General features: G+C 44.5%; 1 long non-coding RNA gene across 1 annotated transcript in view; it reads right to left on the bottom strand.

The window, feature by feature from the left end:
• Window positions 1–12,336: 12,336 nt before the first annotated feature.
• LOC124475314 overlaps window positions 12,337–12,989 on the bottom strand; it is a 1,825-nt gene continuing 1,172 nt past the window's right edge. The window contains exons 2-3 of the long non-coding RNA XR_006956910.1: window positions 12,933–12,989; window positions 12,337–12,487 (exon numbers count right to left, since the gene is read on the bottom strand). The exon at window positions 12,933–12,989 is cut by the window's right edge and continues 1 nt beyond it. This is a non-coding gene — a long non-coding RNA (uncharacterized LOC124475314). The remainder of the gene's footprint in view (window positions 12,488–12,932) is intronic.

The raw sequence follows: 12,989 nt of genomic DNA, 5'->3' as shown, positions 1-12,989 counted from the left end.
TCCATTTTCACTGTCTTTGTTGTTCATGCATGTACACCTAATATCCAGAACATAGGTTGCCATCCTTGTTATCAACATTATTAGTCTAAAACCAGTCTAAAACCAGAAGTACTGTAACCCTGTTTTTCAAACCTCGAGTTTGCATCATGATAAAACAACAACACTATTTTCTGTCTCTACACAACGATGGAAAGCCTTTAGGGTTTAGAGGTTCTTCTTTTGTAAATAGACCCCCCCCCCTGCAGTCATTTTGTATCAGAGTCTTCCACTTGTACTGCAAAACAATGGAATGTACAGATTTTTATATTAATAATATTATTGTTATTATTGTATATGATATTATATTGTTCTTTTTTCAATAAAACCTCAATGAATGATCAAATGCAGTTGTCATCGTTACCTAACTAAACATACAAATATGAATTCACCTACAGAACTCAATGAACCTTGTCCAATAGGAGAGGCGATTTCCTCCTCTTGCGAGATACACTGATTGGATAAGCTTCCGCTCGTTTCTTTTTTTTCCACTGGTGAACGTTGGTTAAGCCACACAGCCTGTTTGCGACAGATTTAGGAGAAATCCTCACCGACGCCCAAACCAAACACTAACAAGAACAGAACCTGGCCTGGCCCAGCAGTGGGACAACCTGGCCTGGCCTGCAGTGGGACAACCTGGCCTGCAGTGGGACAACCTGGCCTGCAGTGGGACAACCTGGCCTGGCCCTGCAGTGGGACAACCTGGCCTGCAGTGGGACAACCTGGCCTGGCCCTGCAGTGGGACAACCTGGCCCTGCAGTGGGACAACCTGGCCTGCAGTGGGACAACCTGGCCTGGCCCTGCAGTGGGACAACCTGGCCTGCAGTGGGACAACCTGGCCCTGCAGTGGGACAACCTGGCCCTGGCCCTGCAGTGGGACAACCTGGCCTGCAGTGGGACAACCTGGCCTGCAGTGGGACAACCTGGCCCTGCAGTGGGACAACCTGGCCCTGGCCCTGCAGTGGGACAACCTGGCCTGCAGTGGGACAACCTGGCCCTGCAGTGGGACAACCTGTCCTGCAGTGGGACAACCTGGCCCTGCAGTGGGACAACCTGGCCTGCAGTGAGACAACCTGGCCCTGCAGTGGGACAACCTGGCCCTGCAGTGGGCAGCTCCAAGCCAGTGTGTTTTGAATGCCCCCTGCTGCCAGTGTGTTTTGAATGCGCCCCTGTTCTTGTGCGTCAGACCTGCCTGCTGTAGCCACGGCTGTGCCTGTGACACTAAACAGCCTACCTTGTCTTACAACAGTAGGGATTAGATTTTTTTCCTTTTGCTCTTTGGACACACACAGAACAGCTAATCCATCTCCTGCCCTATCTGTTACTGTCCTCCTGTTGTTCGGGCCTTCTCCCCCGTATCACAAGTTGTCGTTAAATGTCTTTAATCTGTCCCAAAGACTACATCTCCCAGACAACACATTTGTGTCATTGTGAAAAAGGGTGATGAATTCCGACAACATTTATTAACCGTGTAATTCTCTTGCCGTGTCATGTTGAGTGAAAACAGATTGGGGGAGGATGTGGAAATATTTTTTACTGAGGATGAAGGTGACAGTGGCCTTCCGCTTCCAGCCCATCATCTCTCCACTTCTGTTTTAGAGAAGATTGAGAAGTTGGAGAAAAACTTGACTTGAACCCAGCTCAGTGGAAAATTCCTCAGTTTACAGTTAGGGAAGACTGACACTAATATCAACTTCTGGAAAGGACTCATAGCACCGAATGTGATACTTTATCCCCGCGGCTCAAATCGCATACTTTCTTTTTGTTACTTTTAGTGCATTAAGCTTGCTTTAATTTCTTACTAAATCACGACTTAAAATATACAGTCCAAGTCCAGTATTTAAAAGTGACTCAGTACACAAAGGTGTTTGCTGAAGTGCCGTAAATGACGGTCAGCGTTCTGAGCTCATGCGACCATAACTTTTGGCGGTCATTATAAATCAGTAGTTAAGAGGTTTAAGTACAGTACAGTAAAGCCCCAGCAAAACAGAAAAGAAGGGTATCATCTTGTACCATCAAGCGACGGAAAGACGGCGGAGGGGGCTTGGGTGGGAAAGCCAAGAATAAGGACTTCACCTTATCCGGTCACACCATTTAATATTCCATTTATTTATTGAATTATTAATTGAAAAGTGGTGACCAGGAAAGGCACATTGAGGCTACTTCCTGTTCGAAAGGAAGAATAGTGGCACATTGTTAAGGACCGTACAGAGGCCTTGGCTAGGTGAGCCACTATGACGCTATTGTGATACGTCGCTCTCCTTTGTTTATGAAAACAATAAAAAGGTTGTATATGAGTGAAACAAACTTCCGAAAGGAAACAGTGGACTAACTTTCTGTGCTTAGGTTTAAACCTTAAATTTATAAAATACCACAACTTTCATATTTTTGGAATCCTTACTCAGTATGTTGAACTCTGCTCTGCAGTTGATTTCTTGTAGTAGGCTGTTGTGTCCAATGCTATGAGTGGAACAACAATGCAAAGCTAAAATCGTGCGGCGGTAACACAAAACAATCTGTGTTCGAAACTATCACAGGAAAACTGTGAAAAACACCTTTTGTCGTGAACCTTCTGGGAACTTGACTCTCAGACAGACCCAGCTCTCTAGCAGACCTGTGATCCCCGTGTGTTTGGTCTGTCTCTGGAGGGATGTCTTCCGGCTTCACACGGACCCCTGCCCTGCCAGACAAACCCCTCTCAGTGGGGCCTGGACGGATCAAAGGAGGCCTTTTGATAAGGTGCTCCCCCCATCTGGGTGATAACATGAAAACATCTCTCAGCTCAAGACCTAACCAGCAGCGTATTTTTTCTTTTGGACTGTACGAATCCAAAATCAGTTTAAATAAATGTGCTTATTATTATTATTTGATCCTGATTCCAAATGTCCTGCTCACACTAATTCTTCCCTGTGACCGTTTGGTTTCGCAGCGCTCATCCGTTCAGACGAGCTGGGCGATGCAGACAAGGCCTGATCGTCCGGAGGGCTAAAGAGACATGCTGCTTCAGCTCTGTCCTGACTTTGAAGCTTTGCCAATTACCCTCTGCCTCCACTTTGATGCCCTGCCAGAACCTGTCACCTTCAGAGTCTCACCCTCTCGTCACTGGACAAGACATAAGACTCTTCCATCAACTAAACATTGTTGTTGAAAAATCTAATCTTCTAGGATCCCTTGTCGTGTCCAGTAGTACTTAATCTAATTTAGCTTCACTTCCCAGGGTAGATGAGTGTTTGCTATGCGTTATTTGGCGTTCATATGCTGGCACAAGGCACAGGGGAAGGCACAGTATAGGCTGCTTGTCTCTTTTCACCCTGTAAGAAGGTAGAGTTGTCCAGCTGCTCTGGATGGTGAGTCCCAGAACATAACCAGAGACCAGCCGTTCAGTCTCCTGGATGTCATTTTGAAAGATGTTCGTTTTTACAGATGTACTTTACAGATGTACTTTACAGTAGCACTTTACAGTAGCACTTTACAGTAGCACTTTACAAGTAGTTGAAAGAACTGCAAAGAGTGTTGCAGTCCTGATCATGTACTGAACAGTTTAGCCATGTAAAATATATTGTATTATATGTAGCATGCTGAAATTAAAATGTATTTGAATAACTTCAAAAGTAGCATGTAGGCAACCATTATGGTTTGATATTTTTAATTATTCACATTTTTATCCAACAGCCTGGTCAGGTGCACCTTTCCACTCGAAATGGGCCAAAGTAGGAAAAAAAAAAAAAAAAGGGATACGATTACATCACATCTTAAATAATTAATGTTCCGGCTTAATTTATTTTGATTACATCTCATGCTTGGTTGACCAGCTGAATCATATTCCCTAAAGAGGAGTCTGCTCTCTGCATCTGCTACCAGGAACCATCCCCAGGCTGCACACTGTAGGCTACATAAAACAAAAAGAAAAACACAGTTTCAACATTGAACCATTAAAGAGTGAGTTCCAAATATTTCCAACTGTCCCCCCAGCGTAAAAAAAGTTTGGAAATTGTAGCTTTGATCAGTGACAATCAATGACATAATGATTTGAATGTTAAAAGGCATTGAATGTATTGAAATTTTTATTCACCGCCAATTTTGATGGTTTTGAATTCACCTCTTTAAGATTGAAATATGAATTTATTTCAATGTAGAAAAAATTCAGATCCAAAAATTCAAGGTTCGGAAATTCAGGTTGCTCAAATTCAAACAGTAAAATTCTGACCCCCCCCCCCTACAAAAAATAAACATCCTAATAGAACACAATTCAGGCTGCTCAAATTCAAATGGTGAAATTAAGATCCCCAATTTTTTAACCAAAGAATTCAGAGAGGTCCAGTATAAGAAGAAATACCTTGGTGTCCCTAATGTTGCAATCAGAATTTCACAATTCGAATATGAGCAGCCTGAATTTTGTTTTTACATTTTTATATTTTATATTTAGGGGGGGGGGGATTACATTGAAATAAATTAATACTTAAATTTTAAAGAGGTGAATTCAAAACCCCCAAAAATCGGTGGTGTTTAAATTTCTACATTAACAGGGCTGCCAACTTTTCAAAAAACCTTGGAATGAGACTTGGTGGGGTCAACCAACATTTTGCTGCGTACTAAGCGGATGATGGCTAACCAGTCTCAACAGGTGAGTAAGGGGGATGGATGGTCAGTCTCAACAGGTGAGGAGGATGGCTAATCAGCTAGTGGTCCAGTGCTGAGGAAGGAGGTGCATCTTGGGATGTAAGAGGAAAGAGGTGCACTGCACACTCTAGTCTTCAAACATGTACGGTTAAATAGTTAATTATATGTTGAAGATTTCCTGTAAACCTCCTGGTTTGCCAGAAGTTTCTTTAAATACTTTTACTTTCTGGCTCTAAAAAGAATCAAAGATTAATGTATCCAGTTAATCCAGTCTTGCGGAGAAAGGATGTTCAGTGAAACTGCTCATCTGTGTTGTAATCAGTATGCCACCACACCTTTTTCATAAAGGTTGAACAAGGTAAATGAAAGTGAAAGTCCGGAGAAACATTTTTTCAACATAAGTTTAAAGTTTTAGACTTTCCGACAAATTCTGTCGAAACCTCTCTGCAAACACACTTAATGATTTTAAAGGTGCTGTAGGTGATGAACCTTGGTGTAGAAAAATAATTGTTTTGGAATCAGTGTATTTGTGGCCTTAATATATAGAGCACAAGTGGTGAGAATGAAAATACACAAACTAACAAAGGAAAACATACCATAACTAACCTAACACTGGTAGGTTTAAAGGGGTAATTGCCTCTGAAGGACATATACAGGACTGAACTAAAACAACAACAATGTGCCAAACTTATACAATCACAAACAAACATCATATCTAACTTGGGACTTTCTCCTGATGCACACATGACTACTGTTCACAACTCCATCTTCACCTGCAGAGAAGGAAACCAGTTTCAACAGGTGAGGAGAATGGCTTGGATTATATGTTGAAGATTTCCTGTAAACCACCTGGTTTACCAGAAGCTTCTTTGATTACTTTCACTTCCTGGCTCTGGTAAGTAGCTCATTGCAATGCTATGACATTCTGAAGCCATACTAAAGTGTTTGTTGAATAGTTTTTGTCAATCGGAAAATATTCAGTTGGAATGTTTGAATCTCGCCCACTTTGGAACGATCACGCATGTGACGCTAACAGTGTTCGGTGGGCTACGCGCTTTTAGACTTTCCGTCCCGACTGACCGATCAGACAGGTGAACTGAGAAGGCAAAAGTGACACTTGAAGATGATGAAACACATCGGAATTTCTCATCTATGTTTTTGGGAGCTAAATCGTCTTGGCTCGGAGAACCGCATCCCGGCCCACCAGGGAAGCGTAACCTTGATAACGACGGCTTGATGTGGGTTAACAGGGGTTTATATCCAGGGGAGACTGCTGCTGGCCAGCAACCTGAACCCCAGCAGAAGGGCTTAACCCGCGACAAAGGGTCTGCTAACATTTATAGCCCCTGGCCTTGGATAAGACAGCTCATCACCTCCACAGGGACGGAGGCAAAGAAAATATGAAGCAATGTGGGCTGTTTGCAAAGCTCATCATGCTTCCAGAAATCGACTGTTACAGACATATGAAGGTTTCAGGAAGGCCGAGTGACAACAGATGTTCCCCTTTGCCCTCCGCGTGCTAAGTAATAGAAATCAAAGTAGCCTATGTTAAATAACCAGGGATTTATTGTCAATGTAGTAGGTTTGAATATCTGGTTTTATACACAGTCTGTTATTTTTGTCTTCTTTATTTATTTATACATTTCTTTTTCATAGTTTGTTACCTTTTAATATCAGATTGTGTATCATCAGATGAGTAATATTTAAATATTCAAATAGTTGCTAGAGCAACATGAGACCCAATGGACAGTACAGAATTTTTTAACAAGCCAATCCAGTAGGCAGATCTGGAAAGAGCACTTGAGGCCTCCAAACTGCTCACAGTCCTGAGAGCATTGAGCAGAGTCATTATTCAAAAGTAAGTAAGTAAGTAAGGAAGGAAGACTTTATTTATATAGCACTTTTCATACAAGAATTGCAGCTCAAAGTTCTTTACATAAAATCGACAAAAACAATAATACAAGTGAATAGATCTAAAACATATAACAAACCAAACTAGCCGCACTCTATCTGCGGTCTCTCAAATCCGTCTTAGATCCGAGCTGCCACTCGCAGTTTCTAATACAAGGTAGAAGCCTCCCATAGACTGAACAAGACCAGCAGTTTGATTCTGTATTTAGAGTACGTCAGTGTTCTGTGTCTCATTCATGTTATTATTCTCTGCACTCTGTTTTGAATGGGAAAAAAAAACTATTTATGAATGACACTAGAGAAACTGCTTTATTTTAGTGTAGAACTGTGCAGGGTTAATGCACAGGGCTCAAAAAATGCTCACCACCCACCTTTCATCACCAGTCTAATCTCAGAGCCCAATAAGTACCCCAAACGAATCCAATCATGTTGCCTGGATAAATAAAATGTAAATACAACGATGATGTCATTACCATCATCATCATCATCCTTCAGGATTGGTTAACCACCCAAGAACCAATTCTAACTCCAGTATTGCGAGGCAGCCAGGGCAAACAGTTGAAAAGGGAGAGCTATAGGATGCGGTGGGAGAACGGTCGTTACCACGGTCACATGCAGAACACCACGACGCCATGACAACGCCTCGGAGGGAGTGACCAGTCGTTACCACGGTCACATGCAGAACACCACGACGCCACGACAACGCCTCGGAGGGAGTGACCAGTCGGTGTCTTGGGCGAGAGCCTGGCGGTCTGAATAAAGACGGAGCTGTCTCCCTCCTGACGATAACTGTAAACAATAACAGCCAATTAGGAAGCATGTCTCGTCATTATCATCATCATTACATCTCTAGATCCTTTGGTTAATTCAATTTTGCCCTCACTAAGTCTATTTTTAGATCATGACACACAGTAACAACAAGCTTGAGTGCTGAAGTAACCTTTGCACCACAGTCTCCATCATTTCCATCATATTGTATGAGTTTTTCATATGGAAAATGACATGGTTACAATGGTATATAATACGGTTGCTCTATCTTGGGACAATTTTATGTTATTATCTCTAATGTAATGAAGTCATCTTTTGACAAGGCAGCACCACTTCTAAGCATGAGGCCCCGTGTTACTGTCCACATGCAACTTGCTGCAGCCCTACAGAGAATGTGTCACAAGTAACACATTTCTACAGTGGAATTGTGTGCAGTTTTAACAGAAGGACACTGTGTCAACAGAATATTGGCAGCAACAAAAGAATGTGTGCCTACCGTTGCCATCTACGCTGAACACAGGGATTCAACGCTGAATACAGGGGTTCTACGCTGAACACAGGGGTTCTCAATGAATACAGGGGTTCTACGCTGAACACAGGGGTTCTACACTGAACACAGGGGTTCTCAATGAATACAGGGGTTCTACGCTGAACACAGGGGTTCTACGCTGAACACAGGAGTTCTACGCTGAACACAGGAGTTCTACTCAACGGAGGAATGTTGAAACTAGGCAGACAGATGTAGAGGTGCAAACACAGGTACTGGAAAGGCTACGTTAAGCTAGGTGTTCAGAATAACACACTCTGATGAGTCGCTGTGTTTGGCACAATGTTGTTAAGTCGGGGGATGTTTGATGAATGTAAATATATTTAATTTTATGTTTCAAATCCAAATACTTGAAAGGCAGAAACACCTGCTACCATACACAAATAAATCATATTTTGAATAGCTCAGTGAAGCCACATGGATATTGCACAACATGCATGCCACAAATACTGTGCTGCCATAACGTCATGCCTGCCATAACTGCGTTGGGATGATTGATGATTTTATGACCACTCACCACAAAGACAGTCTTCTATAGGGCTTTCAGCCACTGTTCTTACAAGACACAGGATTACATTCTGAAGGCTTAATTGACTGGAAAGTTTGTTTATGTGTTTTTTACATGGAGGACGATCTTATTGTTCCTTTGACCCGAAACACCGCAGTGAGGGCTCCCTTTACATTATGATGTCACTTCTTTGGTGTTGCTGCTGATGAACTGAATGGACTGTCTGTCCTTTAATCCCACTCCCGTCACACCAGCAGTGCTGAAAGGGACACTAAACAGCTGGGATCAGAGAACTAAGGGGGAGTATGGGTGCCTGGCCAGGACAAAAAAGGAGAGTCGGGCATACCAGGAATGTTTTCAACAATCGACCAGGCCTTTTCCATCATCAACGGTGTATTGTCATGTTTATGTAATTGTGTAGTCGCTGGCCAATGTGCTACCATAGCACGTTCAGAGACAAGGATTTTTTTACGATATACTTATAGGATTTAATGATACTCCATCTGCACTGTCACACTCCGTGATCAGCTTCTTTGCATTCATGTCCCTGCCAAGGGAAAGTTGACATACAGTATCTGAATCGTTCATCCACCCAGGGAGGAGGAATATCAGTGGAATCAAGACGCCATGAAAGTTTCCTACAGGCAGGGTGTGTGCTATAGATACAGGCCTAGTCTGGAGGTGATGGCCCTGGGGAGCACATAGGAGTTAGCCCGCAGTGACTCACAACATTCCACCACATGAGACTGTTGCAGAGGGCCATCGACCAGTCAGACTTTCCATGGTGCTTAGAGGACCAGGTGGAAAGCTGCCGCCTGACTCTGGGTCCGTCCCCATCTTCGCACCGCTGTGATTTCCTGGTCTCACTTTCTTTCCCGCTCTCCCTGCCTGACACAAGACACGTCCTCTTGCTAGACGTGTGTTATGACAGATTCGGGTTTCAACCATAAATGGGATCAGCCTTGATCTCCGCGTGGTGTCTCGTGACGACGTTCGCCTGTCCTCCGACAGCTGAGTCACGGCCGATACGTGCAGCTTCCTCCGGTGGGTCACTGGGGAGGGTTACATGTCGACGTGTTGCTGTGCTATGAGCACAACGCTGCCCTGACACAGGCTCAAGCCCTACCAGCCTGTCAGACTGCACCTGTGGACCACTGATGGATCCCCTCTGAAAGACAGAAAGTCTGATTGGAGCAGCCGTGGGAGTGGTCCTTGGCGTGGCCACACCTCTCTGGATGCTGGCCTCCTTCTGACTGGCACCTGGGTGTCAGACTGAGAGGTTCTCCAGATGCCTTCTTCTGCTGACCTTTCCTCACCGGGGTCACAGCTTCTCTCACGACATACCTGCATCCTGACTGGTGTTGTTGTTTCAAAGATGTGACATGTGACAAGGTCACTGACTTATATATATAAATAGGGAGTCAGATGGCTGAGCGGTGAGGGAGTCGGACTAGTAATCAGAAGGTTGCCGGATCGATTCCGAGCCAAGCCAAATGACGTTGTGTCCTTGGGCAAGGCACTTCACCCCTACTTGCCTCGGGGGGAATGTCCCTGTACTTACTGTAAGTCGCTCTGGATAAGAGCGTCTGCTAAATGACTAAAATGTAAATTAGATGTGCCAAAGGGCACAACAGAAGTGTGTTCCACAACACTCTCTACAATGTGTTGTGGAACGGTATATTACATGCCCGGTAAATTAGAAGGATATCTCTGGTTGCAATAGCTTCCAATCTTCAAAAGGCTCCCCCCTTCAAAGGTCATACACATTTGTGTAGCGGATATGTAAGATCCAGTGTCTCTGGGTAATCAATCAGGTTTCTTTGTTTTTTTTGTTAACAAATTACCATCCAAAAGCAGGATTAGATCGCTGACACGCAAGCATACGTGATTTGTATCCGGAGACTGACAGAAAAAAGATACAGAAATAGAGAGAGATACAGAGAGAGAGAGACAGAGAGAGAGAGAGAGAGAGAGAGAGTGAGAGAGAGAGAGAGAGAGAGAGAGAGAGCAAGAACAGTGAAACCCACTTTCCTTTCTGTTTGTCATTCTAGGACATGTCCCAGTGATTTTATTGTTCTGCTACCTGACTAATGCGTGGAGCAGGAAAGGCAGCTGTCCATACAGGTAACATGGTGATTTTATCAGCAGGAATCAAGCCCACACAAAGACATTGTGAATCATTAAACTGAAGCCACAAATGGTCAGGATGAGGCAGTGTACCACATACAAACCTACAAACAGAGATAGGGGATTACCTGTGTGTGGCGTGGGTGGGGATGCGGAGGCCTGGGGGAAAGGTCAGCCATTGGTCAGAGAGGTGAACAGAGGGGAGGGCCGGTCCAAAACGAGAGGAAAAAAACCAACAGCTGTGGGGAGGATGGAATAGTTTGAGGGAGTGAGCCTGGTGGTGACAGAGATCTGGCAAACACCTCACTTCTCTCACCTTCTTTTGTGTGCAGCCACATCCTGGATGCTTGATTTCAGGAGGGCGTGACCTCGAAGCATGAGAGGCAGGCTGTGGTACAAGATGAACCAGCCAGAAAACATCATATGGATAAGTATGCTGTCCATAACCCTAACCACATCCCAACGCTTAACCTAACCCTGTCCTAACCCTGTCCTAACCCTGTCCTAACCCTGTCCTAACCCTGTCCTAACCCTTTATGGCTGTGCCCGTCAGTATTGAGGGATGCCTACATTTCATGTTTCAGTAGCTCGCTTCAAAATAACTCACTTTGACAAAATCATAAATTAAATGTAAAATGCCATTGAAAGGCAATTAATACATTTCCAAATTAGATTATTGGGTAGGCGGATGCCTGAATCTTAGCAGTGTGGGAGTAAGTCACAAAGCAAAGGCCTTCCCCACTGTTTTAAACATGGTTAATTAAAGTGATCAATCCCCACCTTCACCATCAGACAGGTTTCTCAGGGAGCCTCAATGCCATTATGAGGAAAACAACTTCAAAAACTTTTATATGAGTGAGTGAGTGAGTGAGTGAGTGAGTGAGTGAGTGAGTGAATGAGTGAGTGACTGAGTGAAAATAAATGGATGTGGTGCATGTGAAGAAGCTTCGTGAGGGCTCGGTGGAGCCGGTTTGTTGTGTCAACTCTGCCCAGATGTCCAACTGGGTTTTCCACGTATCGTAAATCACACAGCTAACAAACTGGTTCAAGTCTGGTTCTCACCTGCTTATTGACGCCATCTTTAATTCAGAATCCGGATTGTGTGGTCGTCGTGGTAATCAACCTCCTGACTCACCGTGGACGCAGGCCGTGATACAACCTTCACCCACTGGAAACATTGGACGGTTCTGATCTGAATAAAGGGTGGGTGTCGTCGTGATCAGACACAGCTCATCCTGAGAGCTCGCGACAGGGCCGTTGGAAGGATGGCACATGGCACACAAGCCATGGAGGCACCTGATGTGGCTTCACATCACAGCGGTTCTTTCTCGTGAAGTAATTTCTTCTAGCTGTTGTCACCAGCGTGTAGGAGTACACTGGAGCCCCGGCATTGTCAGAAGCATTAGATAAGACCCTTTGACAGTGTGTTTTGATATCATTCTCCTCAACAGTGAGTGCGTGACCTGAGGTCATTAGACGTCCTTTGCTCTCCTGTTAGAGACCCACAATGCTTCTACAGGCAGCACCAAGGCAACAGAAGAGGGGATATCTAGCCCACAGCGCCCCGTCATCATCTCTAATATTGTTTAGTTTCATGTGCCCGCCACTTCGCCCACGCCACACACACACGCGCAGGCACACGCACGCACACAGCTCCATGACAAGGCGTTCACACTGAGGCATAAATGACGGGAAGCACTGTGTTTGGTTCATCTTGTACATTTTTGACAGAAACGGCCCACTTAGGACTTTGCATAACAGACCGGGGGTGATTGATGACCGACAGGCCGCGCTTTACCTGGGCCTTAATGGAGCTCTGTCTGTTTGCCTCTGTCAGCTGACCTGATGCCCCTGCTGTTGTCGCCACCTTGGTCCCCCTGGTCTCGACTCCTCGCTGCTCAGAACACCATGACAACAGGGGGCGTGTGAAGAGGCAAGAAAACAGCACAAACCCTGGAGCTGCTTGGTATCTGTGGGCCAAGACACGTCAAAATGTATCGTGTTACAAAGCACGAAATACAGTGTTCCTCAGACACAAGAGTCGGTGTTGAGGGCTGGAGTCAAATGTTAAGCGAGTCAGACGTAGCGTTAGATACACGTCACCGTGTTTACATTTCCGACAATTCCATCCTTTTTTATTTCACTTTTTCAGGATGACAGCACGAAGAGTTGAAAGGGTAAATTTCACTTTTGTTTACTGTATCTGACACATTCACTATACATGACAATTACAGTATCTCTGGGACATTACAATGAAACATTACATTTAGTTAATCCATACATTTGCTATTGTTTGCAGAAGTTAGCTAGGTAATGAGATAAACTGCTATCTAGTTTCCCCAAACTTCATCTCTGCGATTAAAACAGAGTGGGCCACCTCAGTCTCTTAAGAGAAGTGTAAAGAGAAAAACTGACCTGGAGCCATGGTAATCAGGTACTCATCAGACAGTGGGCCTATCACACCTGTCTGGT

The sequence above is a fragment of the Hypomesus transpacificus genome, chromosome 13 (genome assembly GCF_021917145.1).
Source record: "Hypomesus transpacificus isolate Combined female chromosome 13, fHypTra1, whole genome shotgun sequence".
In the NCBI taxonomy this organism is placed as follows: domain Eukaryota; kingdom Metazoa; phylum Chordata; class Actinopteri; order Osmeriformes; family Osmeridae; genus Hypomesus; species Hypomesus transpacificus.
This window is presented reverse-complemented; position numbering and strand designations above follow the sequence as displayed.